The sequence below is a fragment of the Caloenas nicobarica genome, chromosome 4 (genome assembly GCF_036013445.1).
Source record: "Caloenas nicobarica isolate bCalNic1 chromosome 4, bCalNic1.hap1, whole genome shotgun sequence".
Classification (NCBI taxonomy): Eukaryota; Metazoa; Chordata; class Aves; order Columbiformes; family Columbidae; genus Caloenas; species Caloenas nicobarica.
Genome location: NC_088248.1, coordinates 51183929 through 51197003, shown reverse-complemented (window position 1 = coordinate 51197003; position 13075 = coordinate 51183929). Strand labels below are relative to the sequence as shown.

The 13075-nt window shown below is 40.7% G+C and overlaps 1 long non-coding RNA gene and 1 other non-coding gene across 3 annotated transcripts; both read left to right on the top strand.

The window, feature by feature from the left end:
• Positions 1–3017: 3017 nt before the first annotated feature.
• Positions 3018–5694, top strand: LOC135988580 (uncharacterized). Of its 2 annotated transcripts, XR_010606175.1 has the most exons (5): positions 3018–3079; positions 3311–3489; positions 4271–4373; positions 4789–4874; positions 5419–5694. It is a non-coding gene; the product is annotated as an uncharacterized LOC135988580 (long non-coding RNA). The 2 variants fall into 2 exon arrangements; XR_010606174.1 differs by lacking the exon at positions 3018–3079 and having other exon boundaries at positions 3088–3489.
• On the top strand, positions 4542–4659 carry LOC135988785 (small nucleolar RNA SNORA26). Its single transcript, XR_010606232.1, has one exon. It is a non-coding gene; the product is annotated as a small nucleolar RNA SNORA26 (small nucleolar RNA).
• Positions 5695–13075: the final 7381 nt, after the last annotated feature.

Below are 13075 nucleotides of genomic sequence, written 5' to 3'. Positions count from 1 at the left end.
AAGATTTGATCAACTGTGTTCAGATCACTACAGATTCCCTAAAAAGCTCAACACTAATCCCACAAAATAACCAAGGAACCCAGCTGCCGCTTACCTAACTTCAAAATGCAGACCTTCAGATATTCTTCTCCTTGACTATCTAAAGTGTAAGTGCCCTAATGTAAACAGATCTAACATCATCTACTGGCATGGTTGAGCAGATGCTTGACAGCTTTTCCTAGGCATGCATAGGACCTGCTAACCTCTCACACTGAAAAGAAGTAAAGGGTCTTCTTCACCATAAGGCAGCCAGTGTGGAACAAAGGTAGCACATTAAGTATCTGATTCTTAAGTGTAATGCTTCTAACAACTATCCATACTTCCTCCCTCCCCCCTTAAATGTTTCCATGGTCACTAGTCAAGCTCCCATGATAACTGAAGTTCCTGCAAATTCTGTTCATGACCAGAACTGCATCTCTCCTGATCAGTGATTCATCTTAGCTCTACTTAGATCCACAAGTAATGTGGGCTTTCCCACAAGTCCCCAAGATATCCAGGCTTGTAGGCAGACTTAATGCCCAGCTGAGAAGTTTGTTGAGGTAAAAGTTAAGAGGCAGCTCTTTCCTCCAACAAAACATAGAAACAGCAGATCTGCCTGCAGTCTTGTAGGCAATAACTCAATGGTTACAGCACTTGCCCAGGAAACAGGAGAACACTACCTGCATGCGAAGAGGCTCAAATCCCTTGCTATGACAGTAGTCTATTCTCTAGGGAAGGTTTAGGAAGAGACCCTGCATTCCTCCTCTTGAAGTTGTGCCACTATCAGACAAGAAAGTACATTTCATGGAGCCAGAGAGAAGGCAAACAATGTAAAGTTTGTATGTAGAAGACAGAAGAAAACTCGTGCAGGGGAAGAAAAAGGAGTAGGACTTTATCTGAATGACTAAACAGCTTATCTGGTATAGATACTGATCACTGGTTTGCTGCACTAATAGAGGTGCCAGTTTACATTCTGTACTGGAAAAGAAGAAACTGAGCTTGACAAACATCCCACTGACACAGATAGTAAAAATGTAAAGGTTGGATGCCACTTCATCTTTTTGGCTACGTTGCAAGGACTGATCTGACTTGTGTGTCTAACTGTAGAAAATGGTCATTGCAGAGAAACCCACTGGAAATAACATCAAGTTACATGCCTCACAAATTCATATCCAGAGAGTGACTTAGCTGGAGCCCTCAGCTTTTGAATCCTTATGTACTCAGAATAAATTTACGGGCACAAGGATTGCATGTGCAACAATGTTTTAAGCAAGTATCCAGAATTAGAAGAGGTAACTAGAGGTGACAAGAAACAATTTCTAGAGCTATCTCTTGATTGCAACTATGTGACTGTTTGTTTCAGGCTGCAGCAGAGGGATGTAGACCTGTTGATGGTGATTTAAATACAGGGTTCAGAAAACTCCCAGGGATAGTGGGCCAACCTGTTACTTTCTTTCCACACACTTTCAGGTGCTGTGCTGGTAGCTACTCAGTATGAGCCAAGGTGTAGTGTTTGACACTGAGAGAAGAAGCTATGAATTATCAGCAATATATTCACCTCTTTGTGAAGCAGGAGCTTTCATCGAATTCAGAACTCCATGGAAACCAAGATGTTGTGCTTCCTACCTACTAGCTTTGCTGGGCAACATTCAAAGTCTCTGTGCTACAGATTACTGATTCCCACTTTATGCTAATTGGCTTGTGCTCACTCTAAAATCTTTGAGTAGTATCCCCAGTCGGGCAGCACATCACAGCTGTTGTAGAACAACAGCCATGTTTTGCACCCATGTTGTGCTCTAACTCACAGGACAACAGGTCCGGTTCCACCGTGCCAGCCTATGAACTGCAGCCGAGGCGTGCTCAGGGTGAGCTGCATGTGCTGTGAGGTCAGAGAGGGTATTAGTGCAGGCTTGAGGCTTACTTCACTATCCTTACAGACAGATCCTAAGCCTCCTAAAGTAGGGCTTAGATGGCGGTTTAGACAGAGATCAGTAGTATTTAGTTCCTCAAAACCGCTACACGGCTGCTGCTTCACAGATCACACAGATCACAGAATGTTAGGGTTTGGAAGGGACCTCAAAAGATCATCTAGCCTGATCCCCCTGCCGGAGCAGGAACACCTAGATGAGGTTACACAGGAAGGTGTCCAGGTGGGTTTTGAATGTCTCCAGAGAAGGAGACTCCACAGCCTCCCTGGGCAGCCTGTTCCAGTGTTCTGTTACCCTCACTGAGAAGAAGTTTCTTCTCAAATTTAAGTGGAACCTCTTGTGTTCCAGTTTGCACCCATTACCATTGGTTGTCACCAAGAAGAGCCTGGCTCCATCCTCGTGACACTCACCCATTACATATTTATAATCATTAATGAGGTCACCCCTCAGTCTCCTCCAAACTAAAGAGACCCAGCTCCCTCAGCCTCTTCTCATAAGGGAGACGCTCTACTCCCTTCATCGTCTTCATTGCCCGTTTCACACCGACGACGCTTTTGTTTCTGTATGTTAAAGACCTCCAGATCCCTAGAGTTTGGCCTGGGAAGATTCCATCCCCACCAAGACGGAAGCCCCGTCATGACCCAGGCCGCGGGTCCGCCCTTGGCCGACCGCTGCAGGGAGCGCGACCGACCCACAGAGGCGCTTCCCGCCGAGGCAGAGGGCCGCCCCTTTATCCCCGACCGCAGCGGCCCGGGGGCGCAGGCGGTGTCCCCGCGGGAGGGGCGCGGCGCGGCGGGCTCTCCCCTCAGCGCCTCTCGGAGCTGCGGCGCGCGGATCCACCGCCACAGGCCCGCACGCGCGCCCTGCCGCAGCCGGCCCGCCGCCCTCATCTCGGGGCGGGGGGGGGGGGGGATCACGTGCGCCAGCTCTGCCAATAGCCGGCGGCGCCCTTCCCGCTAGCTCCCCCTGCCCCGCCCCCTCCAGCGGCGGCGGGCGCCGCGCGGGGTCTCGCGGGAGCGGCGGGCGGGTATTTAAGGCCCCGGAGGCGCTACCTGCTCCTTTTCGCCGCCGCCCGCCGCTGCGGTGAGGTGGCTGCAGCCGCTTCAACAAGGGCCCCACCGGGCTCCTAACGGGTGGGGGTGGGGTGGGATCTCCTCGGGTCTTCCCTTCACATCTTGCCCTCTCGGAGCCTGGCGGTGCTCCGGGGAGTCAACACAGGGGGATAGAGCAGCTTTCCCTCACAGAAACCCAGCGCGGAGCCTCCTCTCCGCCCTGCATCCTGTCGTGAGGCACATGCGCTCCCGCTCCCTCCTCCCTCCCCGGCCCCTGCGCTGCTCCGGGCTGACTTCTCTCTCCCTCCGCAGTGCCCGGCGAGGGGAACGGCAGCAGAAAGCGTCCCAAGGTACCGCCAAGGCCTTCCGATGTCCCCGGAGGCTTTGTCTGCCGGCCCGCCGCGCTCGGCCGCTCCCGGCGCGGGCAGGAGGCAAAGCACAGTAGGCCTCGACCGCTGGGCATCTGGAGCCTCGCCTTTGAAGGGCTGTAGGTAAGGGGGCACACCGACCTCATCATGTTTCGCAGCCTGGGGCTGGTTGGATAAGGCTTTGGGCTTCAGAAACGGAGGCTTTAAATCCTGAGGCTTTGTATCACCTAAAGACAAACATACATGAGAATACTGGTCTGTGTCAGTGAGCCAAGGAAGTATTTGTGTACATTTGTACCTTTCTACTCTTTCCTAAACTGTAAGAATAGAGCTACACAGACATTAAATCTGATTCTATGCAGTGGTTTCTTTTTAATAGACTCCATCAAGAAAGTTGCTACAAGCCGCAGCATTTAAGGTACTGAATGCTATAGGCATTCGTGTTCAAACAGACTTAATTTTTGAAACAAAGTCACTGATTGCATAGGGTTCCGGTGCAGTCTTCTACTGTGTCTATAACAGTGACAGTCTCTGGGCTGACCCCTGTATAATTTGTTACAAGGTACATGGAAGTAGGCACAAGGTAGCAAAGAATTGGCTGGTAAAGGTCAGTCTGTTAAATCTGGAATTTTGCAGTTTACTTCAGAGTAGTGTCAATGCTATAAGCAATTTAGACTTAATAAACTTTCCATTGTTTCTGATTATCAGTATACTTTAAAAGATGTTCTATGTAGTTAAAGTGGGCTGATTAGAAAAGAATATTTTTAACAAGTTGAACCGTTGACTACTCTGCAGTCTTGATTTGTTAAACTTTATATAAATTACTTCTGCAGCTTTGTAGAAGAGGGCTTTAAGGTCTGTAGGTCTGTAATAAGACAATATGAATTTTTTTTTCCCTGTTTAGGGATCCCACTTAGCAATTTCATGTTTGAGGTGTTCAAGAGGCAGATGATCACACCTAAATTACAAGCAATGCTTAGGACTTCATTGGAACGTTCTGCTAGTAGGTAAGCATGCTCTAGTGTAATGACAATCACAGATAGTTTTAAATCTTGCTTTTTGATAATTCATAAATGTCAAGTAAATTATAATATCTCTTTTGAGTAAATGGCAACTTCAGATAATTTTAGTTAATAGGAAAAAATTGGTGCTGTAATCTACTCCCCTATTATGCTTTGCCCTCTTAAGTCTAGCAGTGTCTTAAGTGGCCAACACAGAGGGGTATAAAACTTCTCTCTCAAACCCAGAGGTGAGGTCGAAACTCTTCTTTGGATCATGCTGAGAGGAACATGGTCACGGAACTATTGCACTTCAGGAAGTCACCAAATCAACTTTATTAGTAGCCTGTAGCTAGATTTTAAATTGTAATCTGATTCTCATATTATTTGAGTCTTAGTATCAGTTTCATGTAAATCTTTTCAGGTTGTTCAGATGTGTCAGTGCTTTATGAACCTGTGTGATGCACACCTCGAGTGAAAAGAGTTCTTTGTAAACTGGTTGGTCTCCAGGTATGTAGTGTGGAAAAGATTATTGGTTTTTGGTAGATGGATTGCTTTATATAGCTAAGGAAGTTTTATTCTTTACTTGAAAACTAAAAACAACAACAAACAGACAAAACCCCAAAACAAACAAAACCAAAACAAACAGCAAAACCACAGAACTCCACAACAAAACAAACAAAAGAAAAACAAGAACAAATACCACTAAAAAGCCTCACCCCAAACTACTTTACAGTAGTGGAAACCTGCTGCATGGTAATTGTTTGAACTTTATATGGATTTAGCCAATCTAAATTAGAAAAAAATCTGATGAAATCTTATAGGCAAGACAATTATTGTATCCATTTATTCTAATCTGGCTGGTCCTCTAGTAAAGAATCCATACTAATAGTATGGGAAAAGAAAGTCCTGTCCTGTAGAAATGAAGAAATTTGTATTGAGAAATGGCTCTGGCTTAAGGGTTAATGCATGTAGGATGTTCATACAGGTCAACTTTAGGCCATTTACCTCTTGTGTGCATGGTGCTGACTGCAAATTAAAACTTCTTTTTCAGGGAGAAAACCAGCATGTCCAAGGGATTTGAACTGATATTAAACATCAGCTCATGATTTGATGAGTGGCTGATTTTTGAATTCATACTAGATGACTCCAGTGGTCACCTGTAATGTATTTTCTTGGAAGTGGAATTAAAACAAGTGGCTAAAACTGCACGTCTTCAATGATTATGTTTAAATAGGAATCTCACAACTTGTTGAAACAAGTTTCTCAACAAAACATGCTATAATTTATTTTTGTCTGTGGATTAATTGAAATAAAAGAGGAGAATGTTACCAGAAATTTGTGTGTTCTGAAGGTTTCTTGTGTAGGTGCTTCCTGTATGAAGGCTTTTTTTCATGGATGTGGGCACTCCTGTGCTGTCATGCGATAAAGTTCTCTTGCCAAGCACAAAATTAATAAGCTTAATCTTTAACTTACAAATCCATTGAAAGTGGCTCTCTAAATCATCTTCCCTTCTGAATATCTGGTCATGGTTTTCTGAAGTATTTTAGAATGCCAAAGCACTTTGAGGTCAACTGGCCAACTTCTCATTTATTTCATTAGGCTGTGTGTGTTATTCGCGTGTCCTCCAACTAGTCAAAAGGTTGTCTCAGACTTTAAAGAACAAATACTTGCCTATTTCAAATAAACAAAAGTTGCAATATTCCATGTAAAGAACAACCAGCAGGAAGATCCTTGAAGAGCAAGATCAATATGGTTGAGCAATTGAAAGCTCGTATGTGCTTTTCAGTTGCTTATTTCCAAGTAAATATTTAAGATTTGTTCCCCAGCAGGAGCTCTGAACATAAAGTGATTTATGTGCACCCTATTCCTGGCCAATGCTTCCTTAGAATGCACAAGCAAGAACATAAAGTAGTTTGAAGTAGCTGCCAGGCATTGCCCACACAGAAGGGTGAGTTAGTGTGGATTTAGGACCAAACTCTCTTATGTACTTGGTCAGATTAAACTCTCATCTAGCCAGGAAGAGTTTCTCGTTGTTACCTTTACTTAAACATGTCCTAAATGGGGTGAGTATTTAGTGATGATCTATTGCATTCGTAGCCTGCTAGGCTTACATAAATGCTGCTTTTCCTCTGGATTTGTGTTTTTATAAAAGGTGAAACTAAATTTGAAGGACATCCAAAAGTACTTTCTCTTCTATACTAAATCTGTCTCACAACTGTCTAGTTGCTGTTATGAGAAACAATGAATCATTTTCCTACAAGCCTTATCAGTCATTTTATAGTCCTCCAGGCCTCTGCAGTCATGTGCGAGGATTAAGTTTTAGTCTATTCCGTCTTGAGTGTGGTTTCAGATCTCATCTATGCTGCCTTGTGCAGGCTTTCTATTCTAAATCTTGCTTCTCTTGGGTTCAGCATTAACTGATGGTATTCAGTATAAAGAGATTTATAAATGTTGTCTCCTGTTTGCCTTAACTATTAAGGTTGTTTACATTTGATAGCTTGGGATGATGTTTTCAGTGAGCTGTCTACACTAGCAGAACTTTGTGAAAGGAGTAGAAGCAACGTAAGAGTTAGGATTGGTTTCCTTCCCAGATTCATTAGTTGTGCAATCAACGTCATAAAATTCCATCTGCTGCTCTGTCCACAAAGATCTTGTCAGAATCAAGATCTTTTGGAGTCTGCAGTCATGGTTAGCTCTGAAATTTTTTTTTTTTTAACATCAATTGATGCTGAAAACATAGTTTTGAAACCTTTTCACTAAGGAAAACTACTTGTTCCTTTCCTTTCTAAATTAATGGCCTAAGAGTACACTAAAGCTCCCTTCTCTTTTATGGTAGCTATCATGCTCTTGAAGGACCTGTCTGAAGACTTTTCAAAAAATAAAGTGTATTCTTTTGAGTTGTGCTCTGTGCTTAGGTGTTGACTCCTTCAGAGACTTGGTGGGCGTTTGTTTTGTGTTTTGATGTGGTGGGTGGGGTTTGTGTTGTGTTTTTTTTTTTTTTTTTATTGCTACTCTTCAACTTAATGCTGTGCAGTTGGTGATAAAAAGTACCATTAAATCCTAATGACTTGGTCCTTATTCACAATTTTTTTCTAAAATGTTTCAGGCGAGTCCTTGTTCATTCATCGCTGGTTTTTAAAAACTTTGGGAAAGTAAGCTCTATCACAGACAAATCATTCATTTGGCTTTTGTAGTATAGCCTTGGAATTCTCAAAGGCTCCTTTCATACTTGTTCATTTTTTGGGCTTGCAAATTCTTTTGCAGACTGCCTGACTCTGATCAATTTGAAGAGATTGGATTACTCGTTTATCATTGCTCCTTAAGCATTTCTGCTGCTTCGGTGTTGTACAGATTATTTTTACTTTGGTTTGGTATGACTTGCAGTTACTGAAAGATGCAGCTTCACTGTGGAGTACATTCACAGTTTAAAAGTGCTGTCATTTTTATGTGTTTTGATTTGCCCCTGAGACTGATTAAAACTTGTCTTTTAAGCAACATTTTGTCTGCTTAGCTATACTGCACCCTTTTTAACTGGGACTTTAGAGTAGTTTAATTGCTCTTTGCTCTTTCCTTTCCTTTCCTTTCCTTTCCTTTCCTTTCCTTTCCTTTCCTTTCCTTTCCTTTCCTTTCCTTTCCTTTCCTTTCCTTTCCTTTCCTTTCCTTTTTCTTTCTCCAAGGGAAGATTTTCCTTAAATTTCAAGGAGTTCAATATAAAAATGTTTTAGGATGTACTTATTTCCACTGCTGACAGCTGAGGTTTTGTTTCCCATTAGTCTTTCTGTTGCAGAAGATAAACTTTTTCACAGTAGTGACTTACACACTTCTACTGTGTACTGGCAGTATGTTATACAAGATTCCCAATAAAAATGCAGTGTTAGTTAAGTCCTAATTTGCTGTAGCTACTAACAAAATACCCATGTACCACTAAATGATGATGTTGTATGTGAAGTCCAGTCTTTGCTGTTCCATCCTTCTGAGACCTCTGGTCAGAAAGGCTGACGAAAAGAGGGAGAATAATTTCTAAAACTGATCTGCTACTCTGGCAGAGCATAAATGGATTTACTTTACTGTTTTTAGTACATCTAGTGAGAGAGCAAGAATGACAAATGTATACTTGAGACTCTGTGTGAATATTTAATGTTTTACCTACCTTGTTATTTAGGTAACAAGGAAATCTTAAGGCGCTGTTCTTTAAAAGCAGAAAGAGTGTTTCAGTAGAACTGGTTTAAACCAAAATTGAAGTAAAGTTAGTATTTTAAACTAAAGAAGTATAATTTTTTTGTGTGTGTCTATAAGACCTATGACTTTACCTTTGACTATATGTGCTGTCACTCACTTGGGGCCATTATTCTATACTGAAGGTTTATTTTGAAGAAACACTGGTTGAAAAGATAGGTCACTTGAGAGTACTCTGTTCTATGACTGCTCATGAGTAGTTATAATAAGAAATCTCTTATCAATTAACTTTGCCTTGTTTCTATTCCACCTTCAGGCTTTTCGGAATGTAAATGTGTCAGTTCAGGTATTGTTCACCTAATTAATTTTATGATCTAACATGTTAAAACAGTGAAGCAAAATGGATTATTATTAGTCTAGGAATATGAAGTAAATCTAAATTTGATAACTTTATTGTTGTAAATTAGATCATTTACCCTGACCAATACCCTGTGGGACTGTATAGTAGGGGCTGTGCAGTTCACTAAGAAAGCTGGTTTGTATGAATGGTATCCTGTAAATGAAGTGATAACATCACAATTTTCCCTTTTATTACTCATTGGAAAAGTGAAGACTAACGGAAGAAAAATGACCAGGCTTTCTGGAGAATAGTCAAGGGCTAAGTAGTTGGCTTACACCATCACAGATTCGTATTAGCTAGCCTTGTTACTGGCTAAATGACATTAAGTCAAATTCCGTCATTTTATAAATTTTTGTACAACAGGCATTTTTTTGGGAAATAAAATGGAGGAAATCTATAATATAACTTTTAATCTGTACATTTCTGTCTGTTCCAGCTGTTGATTACAAATTTAAGAATGCTGCTTACGCTTTTCATTGACTAAATGTGCAAGAATGTTATATTCATTCAGCAAGACTGAAGACTGTCAGATAAAAGGGGGAATATTTTCATGTCTGTATTTCATGTTCTAACAGACAGTTGAAAAGCATTGTATTTCCTACCTCTCTTCATTTTAGTAAGTTGTTACAACTGTTGAGACTCAATGATCAAAGGAAATTCAGATTAAAAAAAGCTGAAGAATGAAATGTACTTCAGGAGTAACATGTGCTAAGCCCTGGACTGTGTTCTCTGCACAGGGCTACGTGCAACAACATCGGTTTGTATTCTGTGCAAGATTCTAGTTCGACACAAAAGTGCTTGTTCTTCCTTTTTTTTTTTTTAGTTTGGAAGTTGTTGGGGGACCACCTTGGTACTCCCCAAGAGTTTTAGTTCTGAGGAGCTTGGCAACATCAGAATTTTTGTGATGGCTTCTACTTAGTAACACAGATTTGTGATCTCCAGGGTATGTGTTGCTTCACTTTTGAGAATCTAAAGTTTGGATGCAGGTATTAATTCATGTTAGAGTTAGGTTTATGACTCTTTGTGGCCTTACATTAATAAAGCATACTTATTGAAGTTTGATGAGAAGCTTGGAGGCAATACTCAAGTAATAACGGCTACTTGTTGTCCTAACTATTCTTTTGAGTCGGTGGTTAGTTGCCTGCATCTTCTTCATCCCTTCCCATAACGTTACAGTCATATTCAAGATTCTTGAGTTCATGCAAAGAGCAAAACAGCAGTAGGGTGAGAATATAGGCAGAAGGCACTTGTACCTTAGAAAAAGCGACTGTGCATTCCATGGATTCTGGTTTGGATCAATGCAGGCAGACATTTCTTACAAACCCACAGTTTATGAGATGCAAAAATCCTCTTTTAATGGTCATTAGATATCAGATCTATATAGAACACATTTTCTTGAACTTTTCTCATTTGGTCTCAGATGCAACTCACACTGGATTTTTCCACACATCAATACTTCTTGTCTCAATAAAGGTGAAAGCTGTTTGACCTTCTCTGACATTCATTGCTGCAGAGAGGGCCTCTTCTGTTCAGTAGACTTTGATGTAAAGATGAGAGATTTCCTCACATGCTTTGATATTTAGGTTTACAGTTTTGACTCAGTGCATAAATAATGAGCACTATAATACTGCAAATATCCATAGTCTCTCAGATTAAAAAAGTATAGAAGCTGACAATGACTTGCCACCTTCAGATTGTATTGTATGTTTACTGTAAGACACAAATTTATTTTAATTCACAACACATTCTAATAAATATATTTTAACTTAAATATACTTTATTAAAATTGAGAATGGGAGTAATTGGAAATAGGCAGAGTCCAAGGAAGAGCAGTGTGTGCAAAACAGGGTGTGAAAAAATGCTGGAAGTTTCTGCTTTTAGCACTCCCTGGATTTGGAGACAACAGATCATGCGGATCCCTAGTTTTGTCTAATGTGGTAGCAGGTGAGGTTGTTTTATTTCCTTCTTAATGGTATATTGCACATCAAAGCAGAGGTGGTATGTGGCCTATGATTCAGAGTATTTTTCAGACTTTCTCCTGATAAGTGAAGGGATTACACGAAAGTAATTTATATAAAGGAATTTGGCTTAGGTTTTATTAGAGCTCCTGCTGTCAAGTCTTATTACAGATGATGTGGGAAGATGAAATCCCAACTTCTGTTTGGCTATATCGTGGTCGGTGTTTTAAAAATAGGAAATTATCTCATGTGTTTTGGAAAGTGAAAGAAAATAAATAGCGACTCTATAGAAAAAATTCTCTGCAAGCTACCAGAAAAGATTGGTAACTGTAATGTTCTCAGGATTTTAGTAATGGGTCTTATTAGATTCATCACTTTTTTTTTTTTCCTCCAAAGTGTAAACATAAAATGCATACAGCATACTTTATTGGTAAAGTAACCAGAAGGGAATAAAGCCAAGTAAATCATACAGAAGGATGCAGTCTATTTCCAGAAATAATGTGTTCTCTCCCACATACCCAGACTCAAGATACTGATTTCAGGTACAGTATGGCAAAAGTTTTTAGAGTTGCTGGTATGTTGTGACATACCATTATTTTTTTTCCAGATACCTATGGGTCCCCTCAAAACTTCCGTAGATCAGTATGGTGGGTGACAAGCATGCCACCACAAATGTAGGGCAGGTCTCCAGAGAGTTTCACTGAAATTCAATGAAACTGTGCTTGTTTACTTCAGCAGAGAGTCAGGCCCCCAACTCCTCTCTACAAACCCTGGTTACCTTTCTGAAGGTCACTGTTAGTCACCTAATGTCTAAAAGGATTTGAGGTCCTGTCCTCAGCCTCGCCTCATTGTTATCTCAGTAGCTCACCTCACCATTCCTGCGCAGTGCTGTGCTGCCAGGTGCCCTGGCACAGTCTGAAGGTTCGGGGTTATATAAAGTTGGGTTATTTATACCATTTCTGACTAATCCTCATGCTGTTAACCTGAACTCCTCTTTGATCTTGTTCAGCAGGTGTCACAAGTTTCTGGCTTGGCTCATACAGTTTCCCATGTACTACCTTTGGTTTTAGCTTTAAGAATAGTAATCTTTATACTTCCATATAAGTGATCTGTCCTTCCATTGTGGTTTCTGGAGTTTAATCGCAAATTATTCCCTTTTCACCACTCTGTGTTTTTATTTAGAGTAATTGTATTCTTACTGAGCCTGCCTTAAGAATGTTATTTAATATCTTCTCAATATTTTGTGTATGTTTGTGTGAAGACAGAGAGAAAAGTCCCTTGCAATTTGTAATCGGAAACTTTAAAGTAGTTATAGACTGTGATTTAAGTGCTTTTGTTTTTATGCTGTTACACTTTTACATAGTTTATGTAAGTCTTTATTGCCTTGAGATTTGGCTACAAGTTGGATTGCTTGAGCGGGTCTTCAATAAAATTCAGCAGTGCAAAATACTTTTGCCATTTTCTTGAGGTAAAATAAGTTAGAGGTGAATATTTCATGTATTGAAATGTAGGTGAAGAGGAACTGTTTTTCCTTACAAGTAAATTATTTTCAGTTGTCAGATTTCAAAGCTCCAAGTAAGATATCATATGGATCGTCTCTTTGCTTACATTCCCAGCTGCCTTTCAAATCCACTCTGGCAGAATTTCGCATGCTAGATTCTATAAATTGCATGTTTTGAAGTAATTTAAAATAAAGATTTTTAGGGAAGGTTGGGTTTTTTGTTTTGTTCTGTTGGTTTTTTTCATGGTTTTTTGTTGTTGGTGGTCGTGGTGGTTTTTTTTTTCAGAAGTATGCAGAACTGGATTCTTTCCAGTCTTTCTGAAATTAGAGTTTTACTGTTGATGTCGACAGAGCAATATTTGGCCAGTGCTGAATAGTTTGAAAATCCCACTGCTAGTTACTAAAAGCAAAATCATTGGTATTTCTTAATCTCTTCAGGTGGCAGGGCATGTTTGGTTCAGCCAAGTAATTTGGATTGGCCACACTGAAACTGTTGATAATGTAATTTCATACTTATATCATGAAGCCAAGAGGAAAAATTAATTTATTATCCTGTAGGCACTGAAAGAAATATAAAATACACAGATGTAGTTGTAGTCTGCCTTTCAAGAAACCTTAGTTTGTGCCCTACATATCATCAAATAGAGGCATTGCGTGATATAAGCAGTCCTGC